This window comes from Bidens hawaiensis, unplaced genomic scaffold (genome assembly GCF_021521415.1).
Source record: "Bidens hawaiensis isolate Kalapana, Puna unplaced genomic scaffold, B.hawaiensis_p1.1 tig00028338_1, whole genome shotgun sequence".
NCBI classification, from domain to species: Eukaryota; Viridiplantae; Streptophyta; class Magnoliopsida; order Asterales; family Asteraceae; genus Bidens; species Bidens hawaiensis.
Genome location: NW_027494630.1, coordinates 171,333 through 193,916, shown reverse-complemented (window position 1 = coordinate 193,916; position 22,584 = coordinate 171,333). Strand labels below are relative to the sequence as shown.

The 22,584-nt window shown below is 39.1% G+C and overlaps 2 pseudogenes across 2 annotated transcripts; both read left to right on the top strand.

Annotated features, from left to right (window-relative positions):
• Window positions 1-14,011: 14,011 nt before the first annotated feature.
• LOC143576903 (ribulose bisphosphate carboxylase/oxygenase activase, chloroplastic-like) lies at window positions 14,012-16,417 on the top strand (annotated as a pseudogene). The gene is made up of 6 exons (XR_013143018.1): window positions 14,012-14,343; window positions 14,429-14,531; window positions 14,607-14,692; window positions 14,904-15,376; window positions 15,851-16,132; window positions 16,230-16,417. The product of XR_013143018.1 is annotated as a ribulose bisphosphate carboxylase/oxygenase activase, chloroplastic-like (transcript).
• A 348-nt stretch (window positions 16,418-16,765) lies between these two features.
• Window positions 16,766-19,478, top strand: LOC143576904 (E3 ubiquitin-protein ligase RDUF2 pseudogene; annotated as a pseudogene). The gene is made up of 3 exons (XR_013143019.1): window positions 16,766-17,319; window positions 17,798-19,058; window positions 19,157-19,478. The product of XR_013143019.1 is annotated as an E3 ubiquitin-protein ligase RDUF2 pseudogene (transcript).
• Window positions 19,479-22,584: the final 3,106 nt, after the last annotated feature.

Sequence of the window (22,584 nt, the reverse complement as noted above, 5' to 3'; positions counted from 1 at the left end):
TGAAGAATGCACAGACGTAAAGGACATCGTCGAAGCATTTGTCAGAGATGGGACGCTCGCACACCTCGTGGCGTAACGAACGCTGAGCAGGCTGATGCGTGTAGAACCCCAGCTGGGGAAAACACGAATAAAATTGCAGCTTCAATGCCGGAGACTACATACTGCGTAAACAACGAGATCCCGAACCAGGTGCATATCGGCTCGGTGGCACTCCCATCCCAGCAGCATAGAAGGGAGCTCAATTACACAGTTTGCATGTAGATCAATTCCAAATTTGTAAAGAAAAGGCCCAGAGCCACTTCTAATGGAAATGATTCTCCTTAGAACATCGATGCTGATGATTTTACATTTATACTTATGAACTTTCCACACGAATATGCCGGTTTTCACCGCATAATTACGTGGAAAGTCGTTGCGTGGGGAAGGCGGCAAAACCCGCATAAACCCAAAAAACGGTAAACCTCCACGCAGGTCAGATATAGGTAAAGTTTAGCCATCCTACTAAGTGCAAGTGACGGTCTTACCCGCACAATCACGAAAGAGGAAGCAAAACTTCAACCTATTATCTACCACGTTCAAAGGTTAACTTATTCTAAACACTTAGAAAATTTCAAAGGAAAAGATGAGGAAAACTTCCACGCAGGTCAGATATAGGTAAAGTTTAGCCATCCTACTAAGTGCAAGTGACGGTCTTATCCGCACAATCATGAAAGAGGACGCAAAACTTTAACTTATTATCTACCACGTTGAAAAGTTAAATTATCTAAGTACTAAAAAAATTGCTAAGTTAAATCAGAATAAGCGTGAAATAAACACGGCAAGGGATTGGCAAATAATCTTTATTCCATCGAAATTCAAATATTACAAAGATTGCTGTGTACATACCCGCATACAAAAGAAGCTATACAAAAATAAAAATCTACTCTAATGGTGGAAAGGGATCTTCAAGATCAAGCCTCAGGACCACTTCCACTTGGACCGCACCATCAGTAGAGTGTGGCGGTTCAAGGAAAGCTTTAAGGATAGCTAGCCCATCATCAGCAGCGGCAACTTCGTTTACCTTCTCCACCACCGGATGCGGGAAGGCGGCATACTGGTTCACTGCTTGGTCGTATACAGCTTCAGTATCCACATCAAATAAAGGGAAGTTGGAAGGCGGGATGCCTTTCTCAACGAACCCTAGACCAAGCAGGAAGTTGGCCTTTTCCCCATCCTCATGAGAAGCGTTGAGGCCTGCGCTCATAGCATCGTCATAAGACGTATCCGTGAAGACCCGATGCACAACCTACAAAAAGAAAAAATACAAGTATCAAAACCTTTTCTATTTACAAAGAAAAGCGTAAAGATATTATGAAGTTAAGCTTACCTGAGACAACGCTTCTCGAAGAAGCCATTCCTTGGCAACCAGAGCCTCTTGGAGGGCGGCTTGAGCTTGGTTACGGGCGCGTTCGGCTTCACTTTTATTGAGGTTGGCAAGCAACACTTCCTTTGCAGCAGCCTCTTCAACACCCTTTAGCTTCCGCTCAGTGTGGTCAAGCACGCCCCTCTGGTCCAAGATCTCTTGGAGCTTCTTGGCGTCTTCCATCGCCAAGGCATCATGAGCCTGTTGGAGCGCCTCTAGTTTGGCTTTGAGTTCCTCATTCTCGAGGCGTAAAGGCTCAGCAACAGCTTCAGCCTTGGTGGCCCTCTCGGTTGCGTTCCGTGCAGTTTCCTTAGCCAGCCGAAGCTGTTCGTTAACAGCTTGGGCAGCCTTGGAACGGGCCTCGAGCCGGGCCTGAACTTCAACCTCGAGGGCCTTGAAGGCCTTCTCCTTTTCCGCAGCCACTGCGGTAAGCCTTCTATTCTCCTCCCGGACAGCCCGCGCCTGAGCTACTTCTTGGATGCGAGCTGCTTTTAACTTGTAGTTTTCACGACAAAGCAGCTCGACTCGCGGCTGCATCCGGGCCAGGAGAACCCGAAGCTCATTGGTTAGCCTACCCTCCTGGTAGCTAGCCATGGCTTCCCCCAACGCACCACTGGGAGCTGCGTGACGAGCCCACTCCACGCACTCCACAGGCGTGCGAAGGGTTGTTCCTCGGCGGATGTTCCATCATGGAACATACACTTCATTGGAATCCGACACTGCAAAAAACAAAAAGCAGTTAGGAAAAGATGATATGGAAAAAAAAAAGGCCAAAAGAACCCTACGCACCTGTAGGGTCGACAACAGGCCGATAGCCGCCAAAACCATCACCTGAACCCAAGGGAAATCCGTCCAAGAGGTCAGGCTGATGGGAAGGAGGCAGAGGTTGTTGAGAAGCCCCAAGCGTACCTGAAGGATCGGCCGTCGTTGCCGATGACGGAGGAGGCATGGTGAAGGCCGCTGCGGTAGTAGAAACCAACGGAGGTGAACTCACCGTAGGTGAACTCACAACCGTGGTCGCCGCTGCGGAGTCCGCAGAAAAAGTAACCGCCGGCTCAGTGAAAGATTCAGTAAATATGGCACTGACAGCCGGCGGTGATGTCATTACAGTTGGAACAGTTGGCTCAATGGGGTGAGCAACTGAACCAACTGAAGCAGGCGCAGCCGCCTGGGTCGTCGCCTCAGGTAGGCTGACCAAGCCTACCGTCATGGGTCTGGAGGTACTCCTCCCCGCTCCACCCTGGAATGCGGTAGCATCCACGCCTGCACAAAGAAGATAAGTATTAATGATGGAAAGCTATGAAGTTAAAAATAAAGGAAGTTTGGACTTACGGGTTTTCTTGAGCCTAAAAGTGCGGACAGGCGGGGACGAACCCGATGGAGCCGGCCTCTTTACGCCGCTCACCGTCGTCATCCTGGGCTCTCCGGAGGTGACAGTCGTCACAGCCTCCGGAGCAGTGGTCTTATCACCACCAGGGTTCCCCGCCACCTACTCGCTCTCGGTCTCTGAATCAGACCGAGGCACCGGATCGGCAGTGGAGGCCACCTTCGCCTTCCCCTTCCCGCCGGCAGCTTTCTTCTTCCGCACCAACGGAGGACCATCTGCGGATTCCTCATCAGAACACAAGATTAGAGGAATTCCAGCAGAGCTTTCAGCATTGAGGGGTCGAGGGTTGAATAACGCCTTACCTGGCCGCCTGGCGCTCAGGATCTCGTGACCTGGCGGGTAGACCTCCACGAACCGATCCGCCGTCTGTTCAAGGATGGGCAACTCGTTCTCATCTAGAGCACGAGTACCCATCCGAGCGGGACTATCAGCCTCCCGCGGATACAGTAGCGACTGCAAGTCGTTCCCCTCTGAAATAAAAGAAAAACAGTTAGAAGACAAACCTATATAAACAAAGAAGACAGAGCATACCGTAAGGGACAGAGTTCAAACCGTATTCAAGGACGATCGGGATCTTTTGCGCCTCCGCATCCTTCCACACCCGGCTCATCCCGAGCATCACCAACACGGACTCCGCAAAGCGGTAAACCGGAGATTGGACTCGGGATATCTTTGAGAACCATTCTGCCTCCTGGTAGTTGGAGGCGTGAAGGCTGGGGAGTGCTTGCCCATTCTTGAACTTCGTGGCAAGGGGGATGGCGCGAGCGGAGATATAAAAGAACTCCCGCTTCCATGAACGAAGACTGCGCTCGGTTGCGCAAATCTTCAAACCCTTGATCCGGGTTATCAGAGTATACCACCCCTGGATGCACCTCCAAGAGTAGAAGGTCATCAGGTGGTCGACGAAGGGCTCAACGCCCAGAATCCGGCACACCCACTCGAAGTGGCGAATCTTTGTGATCGCCATCGGGTGTACCTCGGTCAGGTGTACACCGTGCCTCTCCAGAACACGGTACACAAACTTCGTCAAGGGGAACCTAAGATTCCCATAGACAAAGAATGCGGCATATACCCCGATCTTGCCTCAGGGGGCATCATACACCGTCTGATAAGGTTCAGGAAACTCAGGCTCGAGAGACTCGAGCATGAACTTCCTGACGATGTACTGATATAGATCGACAGGCAGAGCACACTGGCACTCGCCAGCAGTACTCTTGTCATCCTTGTCGGATGTGGATGACGGGTTCTCGGCGTACACCCCAGCCTCCTGGGCTGTAGCCTCAAGATCATAAGCAGAAGACATCTTGCAGGTATGAAAAAGAGAACAATTTCAAGAGAATGCTCGACTGAAAAGGAGAGTATTTGCCGGAAATCGTTTTGAAGATGAAGAGAAAAGTGAAAGTGTGGATTACAAAGGACCCTCTCCCCCTTTATATACTAATCGCAATCAATGCGATGAATTTAATGCGGAAGAGAGAGAAATCGCAGGTGCAATGAAACTATGACACGTGGCAAAGAGCAAGCTGGCAACAGCTGTTGAAAGAACGCGTGCCATTAATTTCGCGGCCACGCGCCCGAAAAATCGCGCCCACGCGCCTGAAAAAGCGTCTGGAATGACCATGTACTGTCACGTCACCATAACTTCCTGCACGTCCTGACACAGTCAGAAGAAACCGTCGGACGACGTTTCAACAGTTTGGACTGTTCTTATCCTTTCACCAACTCTTCGAATTTCAAAAATTCAAAAAGATTCAAAAGTAAGCGGGAAAATACCCCTTACCTTGGCAACCAAGTAACTGTAAGACAGGTGCGGGTACAGTGTTAAGGCAAAACCCTTCACATACTTAGCACCTGCAGGGAATTGAAGCCAAGAATACCTCGGCGACCAAGTAACTATAAGACGGGTGCGGGTACAGTGTTAAGGCAAAACCCTTCACATACTTAGCACCCGCAGGGAATTGACGCCAGGAATACCTTGGAAGTAAAGTAACCGTAAGACGAGTGCGGGTACAGTGTCAAGGCAAAACCCTTCACATACCTAGCACTCTGCAATGAATTGAAACCAAGAAGGATCTTCTGGGCAATGCTTGCGGAAACGGGAATAACATCCCCGCATAGCGGGAACGTCGAGAACTACATTGTTTGAAGCTCCAAGATGGAATTGGTGGTTTTAACATAATTGATCACTATGTTCAAAACTACCAAAACCTCATGGAGAATCCACACAAGTGTGACTCAACGCTCCTGACTTGCGAGGAGGTTACAGACCTACCCGCATCATACCCAAAGATCAAGCAGGAAAGTCAGGAATTTCTGCAAGTGACATAAGGACTTCCGCGGGAAGAATCCCCATGGAAAACCTTAAAACTAAACCCTTTTCAAAAACCCTTTGCTTAAAGTCCAAAAGTTCACCTCACTTATTAAACACTCATGAGAAGAACATTGGACTGGGGGGACTTGAAGATGTAGGTCCCAGCAGAGCCCAGTTGGACCCACAGGACTCACCTTGAAGAGAGACGTCTGCGCAAAAACCAACTGGATCCGCAGGACCCACCATGCTCAGAGACGTGACGTCCTTACGCGCAGTACGCAAGCTGTTCCCGCAGGAAATGCCTCCCAATGGTGTACTCTACCTGTTCCCGCAGCTGCGGATACAAGCCATCAGGGAAGGCCACCCGCGCAGCAAGGCTACACGCACAAGGCACTTAGCTCTCAATAATTCAGTAGTCACCTGAAGGAATGAGCAAAGCCGGGAACAATCCCGCACAAAGGCGGGAGGGGGAATACTCCCGCCCAAATGAGCCAGTCCGTACGATACTGGAAGATCTTTTGTACTGTACCTGACGAGGTATGGGCAAAAGATCTGACCAGAGATACGACAGCCCATTGACAACAGTATGGCGAGCAGCATGCTCTTGTACTGTATGTCACTATTAGCCGCTACCTACTCACCAACTCCTGTCATACCACGTGCATAGCCTGCAGTTGGTGGAAAAGGAATAGTACACAGCAGGCCTGGTCACTGTCAGCCGCTGCCTACCCACCAACTGCCAGCATGGCACGTGCGTAGGCCACAGTTGGTAGAACAGGAATACTATTCAGCCGGCTATACCCTCTTGGAAACCTAGCTTCGGCTATAAATACCCCAAGTGGTATGATCATCTGATCTTATCTTGTATCTTACATCTTATACCTGATATCTGCTCTAGCAATCTCTTAATATACATTTATATTCAAGAGCAATCTAGTCTGATTCTCACGCCGGAGGGTGTTCACAAGGAGGTACCCCCCCTCTCAGTGACGAGCTCACGGTGTCTGTTTTGCAGGTTATCAGAACCATCTTTGCCGGATCTAACCCCTCGTGGGAAACATCTATTTAACCCCCAGATTATCCATAATCTGCCCGGGGTAACTTAGTGTTTCTTCAATAACCACAACAAGTTTATGTTGAATTGATAAATGAAGTGAACGTATTGCTTTTATTAATAAACTAAGTGATTATTGAAATACAAATAACCAAATAAATAAATTGTGAAACACATCGGGAGTTTTTAAGCACCTTACACGATTTTAAGTTACAACAATTTTCGTGTTTTTTTCCGAACAACTTCTATTCAACCGGTCCGGTTAACTAGCAAGACACTTGAGCTAAAACAAACAACCGAATTACAAAAAAAATATATATGTACACCAATTTTTTTTTAATTTAAACCTTAAAAGATGACCTACTTTTAAGGCTCTACATCTCCACTTCCAAGACCATGATTGATATTAACAAAATGATCAGCTATAAAATAGTTATTTTTGCGTATGTTAGCGAGTAGATTAGAATAAACGTCTTTAAGCCATTCCGTGACGGGTCACACATTGATAAAAAAATAAATACTTTTAGCATTTTTGACTTTATGTTTAATCATATGCAGATGTTAAGATTAGATATAGTAAGTTAATCGATTTTCCAGTATCGCTATGGACTTCCAAACACTTATTAAAGTATTAACTTATTTGAATACGGTAAAATAGGCCACGTTCTTACCGAGCCATCAACACTTGGCTCACTCAAAAGATCAAAAAATCAAATTCATGGGGATATTGTTAGTTGGTGTAGGATGGATACACGACTAAAAGACTGGGCATTTGCAAGAGATCCAACACTCGAGTATAACTTCGGAAATGTAGACTTTTGGGTAGGCCTACAAGAATCGACGATCGTGGTAATATTTTTGCTGTTGCGCAGCTCGAACTTAATTCTTTGCAAGTGTTTTATCCAAATTTAAAAATTGTTTTAAAAATACTATAGACCGAGAGAGATAGAGAGAGTTGATATTTATGTGACGAATGTATTAGTATTAATAATGGTAACATTTTAGAGCATTCACGTTTCGTTCCCTATCCACATCTCTATAATTACACTACAAAACACTATATTTCTCTTTCATGTTTAATTAAATAATACTTTTATCATTACAGTTTTCTCTCTGCTCTACTCACAACCAATCCAACAAATATTAAAAAATAAATATGAGCAAACAATATTCCCCAAATTTACAAAAAATCACTACATTTCTCTCTTCACCCTATAATTTACACTCACAATCATTTAAAACCCACCCCTATAATTTACCAATCCCTCTCATATAATTATGGAGGATGGGATGAGAATGCTCTTTAAAGATTAATTCTTTTATGTGGTTAGTTTCTAAACAGTCATATTAACTTACAAAGCTAAAGCTAGACGTGTGCATTAATATAATTGTGAACACATACGTCGAAATAACTAATAGTTGACCCAAGTCGTTCATAATCATTTGTCACAAGTCGAAATAATGATAAAAAATGACTTTTAATTACACACATGACACATTACACATATTTTCATTAAATTAGTTGGAATTCTAATAGATTTTCTTTCTTTTTTTTCTTCTAATACTAATATGTGCACTACACGGGCCCACGTCGACTCATAAGACTAATTCTTTAAATGTGTCAAGATTTTAAAAAGTCTAGTGCTGGTTGGTGGTTGGACGTGTAATCACCAAACAAGAGATGCTTTCAAACCCCCGCTTATTATTATTTTTAATTATATAAATGCATGCCAAATATATGAACCAACTTATAACCGGAAATTAGCAAAAAAGAACAAAAAAGAACAACAAACAATTATAAAAACAAACCAAATAATAACAAATTAGTTTTTACTGTTTTCATATTAAAAATAAAATGTATTTAATCACAAAACACTCAAATAAATCAAACTACAACATCAAAATAAGCCATTCCCACTGTAAAAATAACAAACATGAAACAACAACAATTAGCTACTAACACATTAATGTCAAAGGAAGTTAGGGTTCAATCATTGTAAAGTGTAATATTTAGTTGTTAAAAAAACATCAAAATAATCAACGAACATCATACATTAAACACAGCAAGTATATCTAGCTTACAAGCCCAACATCAAATTGACACCACAAACTCTTAACCAAAATACTTTTTAGTTGAACCTGTTTTTGACCCATAAGAATGATGTCTTTTATTCCTTTATTCATTTTTTTATATTCTTTTACTTTTTAATATTTTCTATGATCTTTAGACTTTTAACACCTTGCCTTAATTTGAACACCTTATCGGGTTAACTAATAAAGTTTCTTCCTTAGATGATAATAGAATAGTTCACTGCATAATGACGGAAGGCTTCATTTACATTTTTGTAGAATAACTTCAACTTTATCGATGGATTGGTGGTCCAATATCAAAATAAAAAAGACAAAGCCTTTAAAAAATTGGATTAGGAGACTTTGGGATGTCTTGAGTTCAAGTCTTGTGGTAGACAAAGAAATTCGTCGTTAAAAAAAAAATAATGATAATTTCAACTTTTATATATGGACAAAAATGAATTACTTAGTCATTACCGTCTTTGTAAACTTTCCATTTTTTAAGGGCAAATTGAACCTTTTTTTTGTGTTTAAAAGGTTTTGCATTTGCCAATGAGCCACCAACCCTTTGATTTTATTTTCTAATACATTTATGAATTTGTTTCTTTTTTTTTTCTATAGAGATTGAACTATTGATCTCGTATTCCACACTCTAATCACCCTACCATTTATCAATTTGTTACAAGACATGATATTTACTTTTTTAATACTAAAACTAGCAAATATGAAATATAAAAATAAAATAAATATAGGACCAAGAAAGAGAAAAAGGAAAGGAGAAACTAAGGTTGTGTTTGTTTTTGATTAAAACATCTGCAGGAGGGGTGATGTCTGCAGGCGCGCAGACATCACCCATGAAGACTGTTTGTTTTTTTTTTAAAATAAGATCTGAAATCAGCTTCTTTTATCTTAAAAAAGAAGCTAAAAATTATTGCTTCACACATCTTCACCCTACCTGCTCTCCTGCTGCCTCCTCTCCAACCATCCAAAAACAACAATAAGCATCCCATAAACTCCGGCCAGATATGATTCACCTCCGTCATCGCCTCCGGCAACTTCATCGTCGCAAAAATCCTCATCACCCCACCGGAAAACTCAGCACTAGCCTCCGGCACTTCAAACACAATCTTCCCTTCAACAATTGACGAGTAGGAGCTAATATTATACGTCTTCACCGTCATCGATCCGTTGGAACCCTTGAACGCGATAAACGATTGAGCCCCCGCCATTCCGGTCCCGATGGGATTAATCGCCCATGCCACCCATCCATTTCGAATCCGGTGTACAACGGTGAGGAAAACGGGAGAAAGAGTAGGGTCGCCGGAAATACGCCGTTTGAGACGCCGGACACGTCGCCATCACGGTTGGAGACGGAGGAGACGTCTTCTGGCGACGACGAAGACGTTTGTGGCGGTGGTGATTCGAATAGTAACAATGGAGTTTCTTCTACATCGTCTTCTGGAACTCCTTGTACTTCCCTTTCTTGGTGATATTAATGAATTAATAAATAATTTATTAATTAATGTGTTTGTATTTTCAGTTTATGCAGACCGTGTTAACTTATAAAAACAAACAGTCTTATTTTTTCAGTTTACAGAGCTTCAGACCACATCTTCAGCTGCAGACATAAAAACAGATGAAATCAGCTTACAGACAGTTTATGTCTGCAAAAACAAACAGCACCTAACACTATTTCGAACCGGTATGGGCCTGTCAATGACTTACTGATTTTTTAAGCCCAGTTGACGTTTTAACAACATTTTTAAGTTAACCCTATATATTTTTTGTAACTCAAATATATACACGATACAACGTATTGAAAAAAACTGTGATTTCCCCATTAAAAAAATCTTATAGTATGTTTCTTAATATCCTACACGAATTACAATTTAGAATATATTGAGTGTCACAAAGTACTAAAGAATCTTTGGCCCAACTACCAATGTGTTATATAATGTTTTGTCTTTCCAAATAACAAGGGTTCAAATCCCATGTTTGTTGAAGAGTTGCGTGTTTGCGAGTTGTCGTTCCATAAAAATGAGTATTACAAAGTAATAATAAAATGTGAGAAAAGTACATTGAGAATTAATGAGGTGATATTATTTGTTTATAAAAAAATAAACAAGACCATCCGCATTGCACTAGACGACGCACATGTGACCTCTCTCCTCCACGTTAGAAACTTTGCAGGTGGCCCTCCTCACATTCCACTCTTCTCGTTCATGGAGACGGATTTTTCATTATTTCTCGCTCTTCCTCACCTGTCGAAGGGCATTGCGATTGGAGATGCTCTAAGCCTTATTATGGATTCTTTCTAAGATTCTTGCGATTGAAGAATTTTAACAATTTTGCATCAGTTTTAGCAAAAAACATAGACAACTTTTTATCACATACTTGAGAGACACTCAAAATATTAAACCTTGTGAGGTCACATTAATTTATAATTCCAAAAGTTAAATCAGTGTTAGCCTCCGATTCTAGTTCCAATGAAGTTAACATTTATACGCAAATGTAACATGGACCTTTATGTGATAGGAAAATTTTCAAGGATGGAGTTATTTTTAGTCATGTGCCTTGGAGCATCCATTGTCTATGCCACAAAGTTGAAAAACATAGTCTTTGGACCGAACAAATTCTGCTTGAACCAATACTCGTGTTTGCGAAGAGAGGGGTGTTTGTAAACAAAAATTCATTATGGGAATGGAATAAAAATCTCTCTTTTAGCTCCTGGAAGAATTCAAGGTTATATTGATTACAGACCCATAAACACGTAGATTTTTTAGGATTTCACAAAAGTCACCATTAACTTCATGATGGAGAATGATATTTATTGACTTACAAATCAAACCCTATGCCTAATTTAATAAACTAAATGTATAATGTCCTAATTTGAATATTATCTACTTCACTATATCTTCATTCAAAGGTCATATCGTGTCTTCATATATCTGTGAATCGTCGTTGCACTTACCCTATTTCGACATGATCCACAAGATAGGATATTGGGAGCGCCACCCAGTCTCAAGCCACCCAATGAATCTTTTGGAAATTGTTGGACCCTTCCCATAAAGACTTATATACTTTTAAGATGCCAACAACCATACAAGTAGGGATAAGCAAAATGAGTAATGGTACCGTTTTGGTACCGGTACCGAATCGGTACCAAGTTTTGAGTTTTTGGTATCGTTACGGTATCGGTAGTTCTCGAATTTTGTCTTCAAACTGGTATTTATGGGTACCGGTACCCGCTCGTCTCTGCTTACAAGACACCTTGAAGAGAGAGAAATAATAAACGAGTAAACTTTCACGAACAGACTTTTTGACATGAACCCTTCCTCCAATAGAGAGAGACCGGGTTTTTCACAAGACTAAGATGTCAAAAACACAAATATCACTTTATCCCAATTGTTAACTCTATTCATAAGATAAAAAGGAACTAAGCCCAACTTACAATCCAAACACCCACCATGTTTTCCCCTTTCAACCCACTCACCTCGCAACCATAAAGGTTGGACTTGTCACTTGTGGAAGTTAATGTTAAGGCCTGAGCATAAATCCTAGCCACATTCTTTTAAGTTAGATATAGACCACTCTCCAACAATCATAGAATCATTCGAGTATAAAAAATGAGACACCATCGCACCCCCATTTTTTGCTTTTAAGTCCTCCAAGAAGCCCAACTCACACCATCTTACAAGACAACTCTTTCATAATCAAAAGGAAAAGTGGAGACCCATTCACCAACACCGAAGACCTTGACGACTTAAGAATACCTTGAATCCACTTGCGGCATATATTCGGAAACCCCATTTGTGACCGGGTAGATAATAAAAAAATAATCCAATTTACATTATCACAGGTCTTCTCAAAATCTATCTTTAAAGAGAAGATTTTAACTTTTAATCTTTCTCCTTTTCACCCACGCCAAAATTTTATTCACCATTAATGGCCCGTCCAAAATGAACTTACCTAAAAGGAAAGAAGATTGTGATTATGAAATAACTGAATTTAGCACCCTTTTCGTCCTATTGTGCCGCCTATTATATTATTGACTAGCAAGTAGCAATGACCTTACTTAAACAGTTAATAACTCTAGTTCATGACCAACATTATCCCAAGTCGATCATCATTGACTAAATATTACCACCTTCAACAACCTTAATTAACAATCATTGGCCATAAAATCCATTATTGACTATAGTTAGACCATCAATAACCATAATTGTGCCAAACACAATGGCTTAAATATTATTGTTCAAACTATATTTTGCTATTTTAACTTTTAATTTATTTTTCTCTTGTTTTGCAACCATGTTTACAGCCGATGTTTTTTAGTTTTATTTTATTTTTTCTCTTTTCTTGAGGCTGATTTATGACCGAAATGAAAGCTTCGTAAATTTTGTGACGGAAATGAAAAGGTCACAAAGTTTCCAACCGGATTTCTTTTTCGTGTTTTTTCTTACTAATTTGCCACTAAACTGAACTGGTTACAGATTTTAAGACTGGATTGCGACTAAAATTTTTGATTTTCAATTTGTTTCTTTCATGTCTTTTCAACTGGTTTCAAACCGAAATGAAGCAGTCTCAAATTATGCAACGATGGAACCGATTATGGTATTGGTTGCAAAATAAACTCATTGTTTTACAAAATAAAAAAGTTACAATAATTATCTGTCAACATTCAATAATGCTTGCTTAAAAATATCTTCTTCATCTATATATTTCACATCAACATTATCCAAATTATTTATTTATTTTAGTTTTGTGGACAAACATTTCTGTTCCACTTAAAAGTATAAAAACAAGAACATGACTTATGACACTTCAATTATTCTCCTGAAAAGTACAAAAAGATAGTTGATGACAAAATATCAAGTGGTTATGATCAAAGGTTATGCCAACAATCAATATTTAACACCCATGTGGCATCGCTAGATATCCTCATTGTGTGGCCGTTAACAGTTGAAAAGCAAATCTTGTCTATATATAAGTTATATCTTATCCTGTTGACTTCATATCATTATGCACAATATCTTTCAACAGCTTCTTCTCTGACAGTCACTGACATCATGGCAACTGCTGTCTCCACCGTTGGAGCCGTCAACCGCGCTCCGGTAATCCTCTCCCTCCATCCTCAGTCTTCTGCTGCTCCATGAAATATATACATTTTGATACGATCTACATTGTTAAGACTTAAGAGTGTGATACTATACATCCATAAAATCTTTGCATTAGATGTTTGAAAAAGAGGTGTCAATCATGTCGAGTTGACAAGTTAAATTATAAAATATAAGCACTATCGTTATTTGTATTCATGTAAAAAACATAAATGCTGACGTGCTTACAATTAAATTTGTGTAAACTGAACGCGACCAGTTTAACTCATTTATTTAAACGTGTCTTTAAGGCTGACAGGTAGCAATCAAGCTGTTAGCGTGTTAACCAGGTTGGTGGGTTGTAAATAAATGGGTTAAATGAGTCATAAATGGTTAGTGGTCCTACCTGCTTAATCAAACACATTGGCGGGTCGCCATGCATAATCAAACAGGTTGGCGAGTTGACCTATTGAACTAACAGGTCAACCCAGATTGACACATTTTTTAAACGAGCTAAACATACCATTCTAGTACATGATTATTTTCGTGTTGTGTTCCGGTTGTGTAGAAATTGCTATCCCTAGTTTAAAATTTATTTGTGTTTAGATCAAGACTCTCAAAAGGTTTTGTGGGTTTGTTTAATTTGCTATAAATGATATATATATATATATATATATATATATTGTTGTTACAGTTGAGCTTGAATGGAAGCACTGGTAGTGCTGCAATCCCAAACTCAACTTTCTTGGGTGCCAGCTTGAAGAAGACAATGACTTCAAGATTAACAAACAATAGCAACAAGTCTTTCTCTTTCAAAGTACTTGCAGCCGAGAAGGAAATCGATGAAACCCAGCAAACCGATAAAGACAGATGGAAGGGACTCGCATACGATATCTCTGATGATCAACAAGACATCACCAGAGGTAAGGGTATGGTTGATTCTCTCTTCCAAGCACCACAAGGTGACGGGACCCATTATGCAATCATGAGTTCATACGAATACATTAGCACCGGTATTCGCACGTAAGCATTAATATGCCTGTCTGTCTTTCTGTTTATCTATCTATTGGTGGTTTACCAAGATTCTATGTGTTTTTTGAATCTTTAGATACTTAGACAACACTAGTGATGGATTCTACATTGCCCCAGCTTTCATGGACAAACTTGTTGTTCATATCTCAAAGAACTTCATGACTTTGCCTAACATCAAGGTTTTGGACCGTATTAATTAATTTGTTAATTAAGCGGTTCATATCACAACGATAATCCTGATTTCCGTTCTATAGGTTCCTCTCATTTTGGGTGTTTGGGGAGGCAAAGGTCAAGGAAAATCTTTCCAATGCGAACTTGTGTTCGCCAAGTTGGGAATCACGTAAGTTTGATTAATCTTGATGATCAACCTTTTCATTTTGATTCAAGATTGACAAGCGTTTTGTATGGATACTATAGAATAATCAAAACCCCGTCAGGTATTTTGTAGTATTATTAATAATTACACAAAAACATAATCAAGTCATAATTTCTAACTATGTTAGTTATATAACAATAAACGTTAGCTAATATATTCTCTCTAATACTCCTAGCCCGATTATGATGAGTGCGGGAGAGTTAGAAAGTGGAAACGCCGGAGAACCAGCAAAGTTGATCAGGCAAAGGTATCGTGAAGCAGCGGATATTATCAAGAAGGGTAAGATGTGTTGCCTGTTCATCAACGATCTGGACGCTTGAGCCGGAAGAATGGGTGGAACTACACAATATACGGTCAATAACCAAATGGTGAACGCCACTCTCATGAACATCACTGATAACCCGACCAATGTCCAACTTCCCGGTATGTACAATAAGGAAGAAAACCCTCGTGTTCCGATTGTTGTCACTGGTAACAACTTTTCAACCCTTTATGCTCCTCTCATTCGTGATGGGCGTATGGAGAAGTTCTACTGGGCTCCGACTAGAGAAGACCGAATTGGTGTATGCATGGGTATCTTCCGAACTGATGGTGTCTCTACTGCGGACGTTACCAAAGTAGTAGACACTTTCCCAGGCCAGTCCATAGGTATGATCCGTCAGCTCGTTTAATCCATTTTACATGTTTATCATTAGATTAGTTACAAGCTATTGTCATTTAATAAAGAAACATGCATATTAAATAGGTAAAACAAGTGAAGTAAGTTGAACTTCACCATCTGTAATTGTTTTTACTTAAAAAATATAGGTTGTTATGTAATTAAGATTGTTCTTTTAATCATAACAAATTAGTTATGTTAAAAAAAATGGATTAGATCATATTTGTTAACATTAGGTGACTTGTGTTATAACCTGTATCCATTCTAGTAGGCTAACCGGACATCCATGATCCATTTATTCTAATATGTTATAACCTGAATCTATTCTAATAAGTTTTGCATTCGATCATCACATCCTTTCTTGACCTTATATTTTGATTGGACTTTTACTGTGTACGTTTATTTGTTAGTTAATGTAAAAGTGTAAAATGTTTTACAACTGTTTTTCTTTGGTACATTTTTAGATTTCTTTGGGGCATTGAGGGCTAGAGTGTACGACGATGAAGTAAGGAAGTGGATTTCAGGCGTTGGGGTCGAATCCATTGGGAAGAATCTCGTAAACTCTAAGGAAGGCCCTCCAACATTTGAACAACCCAAGATAACAATTGAAAAACTTCTAGAGTATGGGAACATGTTGGTTCAAGAACAGGAGAACGTGAAGAGAGTCCAGCTAGCCGACACCTATTTAGATTCAGCTGCACTCGGGGATGCTAACAGGGATTCCATAAACCGTGGAGAGTTCTATGGTTAGCTCCATTGAACCTTAACATGGGTTCTATTTGATGCATTTTTCTTAGTGTTGTTTTGGGACGTTTTGGCTCATGTTATGTGGTTTGGTTTCAGGAAAAGCAGCCCAACAGATCCAGGTCCCGGTCCCGCCCGGGTGCACGGATAGCGGTGCGGATAACTTCGACCCAACAGCTAGAAGTGATGATGGAAGCTGCAATTATACTTTCTAAGTTTGGAAACTTAAAGATAAGGACAAGAAGTATTTGTCTATGCATGCATGTGAGGATGTCAAAACAGTTCAGTTTCTATCGATTGTAACTACCTTTGTGTATATGTTTGTCTATAGTCATCAAATAAGTTATGCGCCAGTAAAAAGAGAACCGAGCATGCGTGTTTAAATGTTTTTACGTCTACTTTTTGTTTGTCTAAACCTTTTTGGTGCCTATTTTTAATGACTTGAATGAGTTAAAGACCGTAACTGGGTTAAACAGATTAATTTCTTAACAATTTTACGTCTAAGCTAGAATCATAATACTAGTTATTAATATACAATGTTAAAACCTATCTCATACAAGCCAATGAGTGAATTACTTGTGTCAAATCTGCTCAAGCTAGCTTGTCGTTTGTGGGATTTGAACTCCAGACCACCACTCCATTGATCGTGATGTGCAATAATTACTTGTACACTACATTTTGTTAAATTTTAGATTATTATAAATGTAATAACCGATGAAAATAACAAAAACATGTAACGTTGGATTTAAAACATCAAAGTATTTTTGGCACTACTTTTATTTCTTTACACAAAGTATTTGTTTTCTCATAACAAGTCATATAAATTTTTATAAATAACTTCATTTGGTACAAGAATATTATAAAAAAGTTGTTATTTTATCAAATCAAAATATAACCGTGTGTAATTCAAAATAAGGTTGCAACTGCAAAGTAAAAAAGTTTCAAAATCTTGTAACGTTCGGTAAAACTCTTAAAAGCACCCACTTTCACTGCCGCCAGTAACCACTCGCCACGTGTCACTTCCATCCCGATAGTGGGCATCATGAGTATCCTGTATCACGCCGCTTTACCCCAAATATATATAATAAAAATAATAATAATTTCCCATCAATTCATTCTCCGTCACCGCCGGAGACACCACCTTCCGATCACCGGCTTCCAATTAAATCTCAGTTTGCTCAATCGAAAGGTTAATTTTCAAGACCACAACTTATTATTATTATTTCTAGGGTTTCTGATTTGGGTATACGAATATTTTGATCATGTTATTTGAAGAATCAATTGGTTTTTCGATTTGGGTATTCGATTCAGTTATTTTTGGACATGGGTTTTAATTTTCAGGTTTTAATTTGAACTATTGAGGTTTTAATTTGAACTGTTTGATCATATTGTTAATTGAAGAAACGATTAATTTCTCATTTGGGTATTCGATTCAGTTATTTTAGAACATGGGTTTCAATTTTCAGGTTCCAATTTGATCAATTTCCCTGTTATTGAAGAATAAGTTTCTTATTATTATTATTATTATTATTATTATTATTATTATTATTATTATTATTATTATTATTATTATTATTATTATTATTATTATTATTATTATTATTATTATTATTATTATTATTATTATTATTATTATTATTATTATTATTATTATTATTGTTATTCAGATCTAATTACAGGTTATTGATGTCAATCCCTGGGGCTTCATCATCATCCTACTGGTGTTACAGATGCAACCGTTTCGTAAGTGTTCTTACACAAAATTCATCGTTAATATGCCCGAATTGCGATGGGGGGTTTATAGAGGAGATTGATAGGACACAGTTAACCGGATCGATGCTACCCGAATCGATTCACCGTCGGTTTCCAGCTGCCGCGATGTATATGCCCACTAATGACCAAAACCCTAACCCGAGCCCGAGCCCGAGCCCGAATCGTATTCCTACTCCACCGGTGCTCCGCCGGGCGAGACGGAACACGGGTGATCGCTCACCGTTTAATCCGGTTATTGTGTTACGTGGACCGACTAGCAATGGTAGCACACCGGAAGCGGGGGAAAATGAATCGGGAACTGGAGGGTTTGAGTTGTACTATGATGATGAAGCGGGGTCGGGTTTGAGGCCGTTACCGGCGAGTATGTCTGAGTTTTTGTTGGGTTCGGGTTTTGATCGGTTTTTGGATCAGTTGTCGCAGATTGAAGCGAATGGGTTGGGGAGGATTGAAAATAATCCGCCTGCGTCGAAAGCGGCTATTGAATCGATGCCGACGATTGAGTTTCAAGAAAAACATATTCACACTTATCCGCATTGTGCGGTTTGTAAAGAACCGTTTGAGTTAGGAACCAAAGCTAAAGAGATGCCGTGTAAGCATTTGTACCATTCGGATTGTATTCTACCGTGGTTAGCATTGCGTAATTCTTGCCCCGTGTGCCGCCACGAACTGCCGCCAGAGAATCAAGATTCTGTACAAACCAATGATGTGAACGGAAATAATAATAATAATCGGGCGGGAAATGAAGAAGAGGCGGTTGGGTTAACGATATGGCGGCTGCCTGGCGGAGGGTTTGCGGTGGGGCGGTTTTCGGGCGGGAGGAGAGGCGGTGAGCGAGAGTTTCCGGTAGTGTTTACAGAAATGGATGGCGGGTTTAATAATGGTGCTCCGAGAAGGATTTCATGGGCTGCAAGTGGTAACTATGGTGCTAGAGAAAGTGGTCGGATTAGGCGTGTGTTGAATAGTTTGTTTTCTTGCTTTAATGGTGGTTCAAGTTCAACATCGACTGCGGGTGGTTCGTGGCGGCACAGAACTTGGGGGATTGATGCGAACAGATGGGTTCTGAGGCGGTTTAGTTGAACCGTGTGGTTCAATGGTTAAAGGTGTTAACTTTGTGTAAGTATGAGAATCAAAGAAGAATAGATTGAAAATGAGAAGGTACATTTGCATATTTAAACTGGTAACTTTTCGACATTTTGTTTTCAATGTATGATTTATGTTAATAAATGGTTAATGTTTTTGTGATGTGTTTATAGGTAAAGGCATGACTTTGTGATATTTATAGAGAAATGGTAACAAGATCCTCAAATTTGAAGATATGGGAGATGAAGATTGCAAGAAATGGTATAAGTTTTTATATCTTTGAATGACAGTTACATAACATTTATTTTGTATGTTACTTTTGGTTTTATGGCCTTTTTATGCGTAAATTTGTCAAGATTTCGTCGACAGGAGTACATGAATTGTTATACTTATGTTCGAGATACGGTTTACAGTTTAAAAAAACTGGGTTTAACGATTCGATTCATGGTTTGGAAGTTCTAATTAGTTGTTTGCCTTTGTTTTTAGAGTATACATATTATTCATATCTATAATGTTCATGAGTTATTTTTTATCATAATAAATATCTAATGGACTAATTTTTTAAATTAAAAAACGGGTTTAAGCGAACCGCTTTTGCCGGTCCAACCAACTAAACCAAATAGGTCTGAAGCCATAGTTAATGGTTTGTCTCAAAATTTACTTAAAAACCATGCAAACTAGTCAGTGTTTGTTCCAAAAGTTTATGAATTATTTTCATACCCGTTTTAACATGTTCCAAAAGTAAAAATCAATCTTAAAGAATGGACAAATTGGAGCCTGTTGTATGACTGTATCATTGTTTGTTGTTTGGGTAACAAACAAACAATTCTTGTGAAAGCCAGTAATAACACATGGTACAAGTTTGGGATAAATGTGTGCTGAATTGATGATCTTGGTTTTTGGATACTATGACTTTCATTTGTTACCGTATAGACCGGAAACGGGTCGGGTCGTGTTACCCGTGTTACCGAGTGTGACCGTGATGTTTTGGGGTGCACAAATGGGTATATCGGGTGAGAGGTTATTGGTTCAAGTACCTGGAATGATTAAAGGGAATGATCAAATACATTGCTTTACGTTTGGGAATTCGGATCTTTTAGGTATTGAAGCCTATGTGATCGGACATCACCATCAACAAAACATGTGGATGGAATTTGACCTTACAAACTCTCGGATCGGGTTAGCCGAAGCTAGGTGTGATGTAACAAGTCAAAAGCTTGGAATGGGCGTATAGGTGATGGGTTAAGTTGGTCCAGCGGATATATGCAAGTATACACTAGCTAGCTTGATAGTTGTGTAGTATACGGGTAACTGATGAAAAAATAATCTATGAATAAACTAAGTATGAATGATTATAGGGATTTAGTTGATCTTAAATAAATTATGAGGACTAATAAAGTAATAAGAAAGTGACAAACGACAAAACTGGCGGTTTAAATACACTAACATAACAATGATGGCTTGCTTATGGATTGATGGGCTGGAGCCTGGATGGATGCTTATGAAGGTCAAGGCCCAATCCCACACGTTTGTCATTGATAACATCAAAGGAGTGTTAAATGCATGGGTTTTTCATTCGAGAATCATCTACTCACTATGCTTAGTGGTTAATGGTGATACATGGATATGCTTAATTGCCCCCGCCACTCACGGAGAATGGAGAATTCTCTAATGAGTAGTCAAGTGGTTTATACCTAGGAAACCATATTTTAATATATTTTTTTTCTTCTGGAACCGACGGCAGTTATTAATAAATGATAAACTTCCAGCAAGAAACTAAAAGCAAAGAAATATTACATATATAAGAGTGGGTTTTTGATCCACTCTCCACGACATTCTGCATCGATGACACGGATTACTATTGTTACAATAGGAACGATAATGCTAAATATCACCATACATAGTCTCTCCGATGTCATTTCTTTGAATAAACTGTATCATTTTTTAATCACCAAACTGTCTACCAATACCACAAACAAAACATACCCAATATCGTTTTTGATTATGCACTTTAAACATATCGAGGCACTCCATCAAAGAACGTTCGATTTTTTAACACGAACGGCAGAAATTTTTTTCATCCCATCACACGACGACGCCACTTAACATTTTCAGGCGATCGACTCGGCCCACTAAATTAACATAATTAAGTTTGTCCGGTTGTAGCTGCCCCCCCCCCCCCCTTTCCCCCAACCACCCAACCACCAATAAAAAATCGCACAAGTCACAACGGCAACTCATCTTGTAAAAAGCGTTGATCCACCAAACGATCCTTATTCACCTCTAAAGCAAAAAAAGCCAAGGAAATCGATCTAGATTGCAAAAGTAGTATCTTAATTGAATCCTTATATTAATGTTTTTCGTGTTAAATCCTTGTGTGCTATCTTTTACATTTATTTGTCTTTTGAAATTACTATTCTCAAATGACATGTTTTCTATCTAGGTGACTTACATAGGAATTGGTAAGAAGTATATTAGACACATTGTATGAAAATAGTAAGATACATCTGTCATGGACTTAATTAGAAATATATTAGGCACATTGGATGAGGACACATCTGTCATGGATAGCTTATAGCTACAAAGACTAGATGACCATCATGTTTGGATTATGCTTTAGGTACAAACTTGAAATGATAACTAGTGTCAATTCGATTATGACCAATTGTTCTTCCGTTCGACTGGGAGGGTATTATATAGAATATATTAGCTTAAATGATTTGACAAATATAACAATTATGTAAATCATGTTTAACACGAGTGTTGTGTTTATGTTGTCTAATTGTATCCCAAATTATTATTATTATTATTCATGTATGTAAGTACACTAAATTAGTTATTAATAATGTTAGAGTTTCCGTGTTGAACAAACCTGTTCTTCAACCTTTTGCCCAGTAATAAATGTATGTTTGGAATCCCGACAATACTCAACTAACCAATAAGATCAAATAAATTGTAACTGGTGCTAGACATGTAACACTTAAGAGAGAGCCTAAAATGTTTTAAAATTTTTAATATGGTGTTTTTACTTCAGTAGTGTGTTATAAGCTTTTAGACATGGTGTCGATGTATAACAACATGCCTAAAAACCCTTTTTACACTTTTTAGGCAAAGTTGACTTTTAGCCGAACTAAAATCTATAATAGAAAACAAGTGGAAGGAGGATTTAAATCTAAAATCTCTACTAGAAAATAACCATGCGATTATCTATGCACCATGTTTATGTTTTTAGTTTCAGTAAAAATTTTGTCTAGGATCTCTAAACAAACTATGACTTGGCCTGAAACATATTAGAGTACAAAACTTAAATTTTGAATATGCGAAGATAAAGTAAAAAAGATGAGATTATTATTGTCGACAACCGTAAATATGTGAGGTTATTAAAATTCAATTCGCCTGCTATTCATTGTAATTTGGTACAATATATTGAACCGATTGCTATAGGTTATAGGTTTTTCTTATTGGTATCATTAATTCATTATGTATTTTAAATTTATGTACAACAATTATGAAACTATATGTTAAGTTAATGTTCTTATTTTATAAACTAAAGGCATCTAAAATTCCTCTTCTCCTTTCGTTCTTCAAAACTACTAGAGAA